This window comes from Ornithodoros turicata, unplaced genomic scaffold, assembly GCF_037126465.1.
Source record: "Ornithodoros turicata isolate Travis unplaced genomic scaffold, ASM3712646v1 Chromosome93, whole genome shotgun sequence".
NCBI lineage: Eukaryota > Metazoa > Arthropoda > Arachnida > Ixodida > Argasidae > Ornithodoros > Ornithodoros turicata.
In genome coordinates, this window is record NW_026999397.1 from 441,919 (window position 1) to 446,054 (window position 4,136).

Below are 4,136 nucleotides of genomic sequence, written 5' to 3' on the forward strand. Positions count from 1 at the left end.
TATGAAAGTGTCTCTCCCTGGCTTCAAATGTCACCCCTGAGAAATGAACCAGTAGAGTTAGAAACCGCACTAACTCTCTTGACTGAACTTTAGTTGGTGTTAGTCTCTTTCCTCCCATTGAGTTTATCCCAACCAGACACATTGTGCTGAACATGTTCACCACACTGGCTTAAGTGAAACTGTCTCGTTTCAAACTGTGTGCTTCAAATCAGTTCAAACTCTCATAAACATCGCAAAGGAATGTGCCCAGACTAGAAATAAAACCAGAAGTTGATACAACCAAAATCTAAAAATGAATGCTATGTACGAAAAACTGCACTTTCACAGGTACGGTTCTTTTGTGGCGCGCTCAGTCCTGTTGTGAAGGTGGATGGTCGGTCACTGCTCGCTTGCTGGTGCAGCGTTCTTTTGCGTGACGGAGCCACGTCTTGATCACGCTCTCCACTTCATACCTAGTGGCTGCAGAGAGCCTGATGTTCTTCCTCACGGCACCTGAAAAATGACAACCAGTTCAACGCCCAAATCGAAGACCAATAGCTAAAACCCCTGGAATTCTGTTGCGTAAAATAATTTCGCAAACTCAAGTTAAGAACTGTGCGTGTGTTCACAAGCAAGTAAAAACGACATATGCCCATTTCTGCAACCATAAGACATATAGCAAGTATGCTTTCAGCATCTTTTGTAACACGAAGCGCAGGAGCGTCGACGCTGTCTGGAGAAGCATACGAAGAACTGTGCCTATGTTACTGGTGGTGGTTTGAAAAACAAATAAAGCCCTGATTACTGGGAACCCAATTATGCTATTGCCTTCGTGTTCTGGATTTACTGGTGGGTAATTTCACGCCGAATCAGGCAGGGTGACCCGCTCGACCTCTCGAATTTACTTCTTTCAACCATATATTAAAGACTTGCTACTAGGAGGCATATTGGCACTTAAAGGAGTTTAAAATAATTGGTGGTTATTTTTTTATTAATCATAATTCTGATATGGGCATTTCGACCATTGCGCTTCCTACGAAGTTTGAATTTTTTTTTTCACATATTATCAGGGGTGGATAGCATTGTGGCGGCCCGTGGGCGACGATGAAGACGTGACTCTGCTGGCGCGCGCCACTGCGCCTGCCAGCCAGTTCTACCGGCACCGTCCTAGCGTGAGGCCACGTCCATCTGCCCGCTGGGACATTTCATCACCGCTGGTCAGGTGTAGAGGAGCATGCGTGTTCAAATCACGTCCGGGTTACCAAATGTAGAGGAGGTGGTATTCCTCTACATGAGTCCTGACCGGCGATGATGGAATGTCCCAGCGGGCAGATGGTCGTGACCTCACGCTAGGACGGTGCCGGTAGAACTGCCTATCCAGCGCCGTAGTGCGTGGCAGCAGAAGCACGTCTTCGTCATCACACACGGGCCGCCACAGCATTGCCTCCTATGTTCCAAGGATTCTAACGTTTGCCTTTGAGGAGATCTTGAAGTTGCCTCATTTGTAAAATATAGTATGTTTTGAGAACCTCACTGGTCCTCACCCAGTCGTGATACCCAAAGTAATCTACAGCATTGTGTTCGTCTCTAAATGCCCTTTATCATAGCAAGTACATCGTATTGTGATTTGGGACGAGTCTTTTTGTGAGGGGTGTCTATCAAAAATGCGTAAAATCAACAGCACGCATCCCATATATTCCCACTCATGATATCGTTCATTTTACTCACAAATGTTCTTCATAACGACTCAAAACAATACATACAAATTTTACTTCAGAGATAGTCGAAGTTACGTTCGTAACTCAACATCATTCACAGCATAACTTCGACCATCTCTAAAGCAATTTTTGATGTGATGTTTTGAGTCGTCATGAGGAACGTTTGTGAGTAACATGAACGATGTCATGAGTGGGAATATTGGCGGCGAGACCCTCACTAGGGGCGCCACTGCGCCGTCTCTTGGTGGGGATCCCTGTTTCGGTTTCGTTTCTGTTACTTACAGTAAAAACTGTCATATTGGAATAAAAATGCGATTTACTTGGAACACATATGTCGTTTTCTTCATGAATCACCAGGAAATATCAATGCTGGACAGCCCCTAACACGTGCAATGCGTTTATACGCAATGCAATGTGAGAATACTGCCCGGGGACATCCCCACGACATGGTTCGTTCAGTGAACACCAGGGGGCGACTCCCAAACTTCTCGGCGCCAATAGGGGATGCGTGCTGTCGAATTTATGCATTTTCGGTAGATGCCGTTACAAAAAATGTTAAGTGCGTCGCACCAAACCCCAGTATGATGTACTTGATATGATAAGAAAGAGCACTTTGAGAGGAACACAATGATGTAGATTACTTTTGGTTATCACAACTGGGAGACGACTAGTAAGGTTCCCAAAATCTACCATATTTTGCACATCAGGTAAGTTTGATTTTTATCTCCTCAAAGGCAAACCTTAGAATATCCGAGACTTAGCATACAAAGCCGCCCTTACCTGACAATACGTGGGAAAAAAATCAGCTGGATATATCGCATAGTTATGAAGATAGGCGTTGTTAAACTAAGTAGGAAGCGCAATGGTCGAAATGCCCACATCTGAATGATGATTCATTAAAAAATAACCACCAATTCCTTTCAATCAGCCCCAATATGCCTCCTAGGGACAAAGCTTTAATATATGTTTGAAAGAAAAAAAATTGAAGAGGTTGATTGGTCCACCCTACCTGGTTCGACTTGAAATCACCCTAGCACAGCATGTGACGTTGCTTGTCTAGAATCGACAGCTTGTGGTTTATCCTGCCTGAAACGTGCAGGTGGTGCAAGAATAATTCTTCTGACTAATAGACACGTACCGCAGCTGCTTCCCAGTAAGTGTATATTAGTCGAAAGAAAACAATCTTGCAATGCCTGGAGATTCCAGGCCAGATAAACGGCAATTCCAGACAATTCGATTCCAGACAAGTATGTTCCAAGCCCTACACTACTTGAAATCTGATACAGCAAGGCTGGCAGACTTATTTTCGGCATGCTTCTGGACAGTTTCAGATCAACTAACACTGCGAAAGCAGTGTGCCGCACCAGTACCTCAAAATGACGCCCGTCTTATTTGGCTTCCTTTAAGTGTATCTTTTTTGCATTGTGCATGCGGAAAGAAAACAAAAAAGTCATTTAGAGAGCAGACAGCGGCAGGACTAGACCACTTCATGAGTGTGGACGTTGTTTAAAGGTGATCATCGATGTCTCTCGCTAAACGGAGTACATGACCACTAAAAACGTCAATGTGGACATCAGCAGTATCGATCAGTATTCGATTTTTGGCACAGCGGAACGTGAACTCAACAGTAACAAACTCCGAGTAACGCGAACCCAAACCCGTATTTTTTGGCTGTTCTACAATCTGGTTTGAAAAAGGATCAAAGGAACCCTTAACTTTAATTTAACAGCTAGTTCTGCTTCACTAAAGGTACTGATTGTCAGTGAAACATTCATCACATCAACTAACGTTTGCAAAACAGAAATCACTTCAGTTTTAGCAACCCCTGACCTTGGTTCAAAGACCTAACCGGGCCGAACTTTTCTAAAATCACTTGTATTCCTTATGTTGCATATACTCCATGGAGTATACTCACGGATGATAAGCTGTGGAGGTTTCAGCTGCCCAAATTTCCGCTTGCCCTTCTAACCTAACCAGCTGAATTCAGCTGCAACATAGTCTGTCAGGAGATACTCAAGTATCTTTCTCGTTGATTACCTCACTTCGCTGCCCCCAAGCTGAGCAAGCTCTTCAACCTGAAAGTAGAAAATGTTTCAAAAGCTCACCACACTAACACAAAAAAGATTATTACTGACTTAACACATCACAAAACTGAGACTTTACGTGTCCTATGCGAAAGACTCTGTCCTTGCGGTCTACATTTTCTGCATATATTTAGGGCCTGGTTTTTTCGGGTTTTATTTTTCAGCAAAAATGTAGTAGATATTGGGTAATATTTTGCTTCAATAATCCGGCTGTAATCGGGCTTAACTGAACCTGATTCAGCCCAATTCTTGTTGAATCGGATAGAACCAGGCATAAGTCTTTGGTTAAGTCAGCATAATACCAGTAGACAGAGTCCATGCATGTAAGACGCAGCAGGGTCTCTGGTTTGACCAT

The 4,136-nt window shown here is 43.7% G+C and overlaps 1 pseudogene; it reads right to left on the reverse strand.

Annotated features, from left to right (window-relative positions):
- Positions 1-349: 349 nt before the first annotated feature.
- LOC135374660 (uncharacterized) lies at positions 350-4,136 on the reverse strand (annotated as a pseudogene).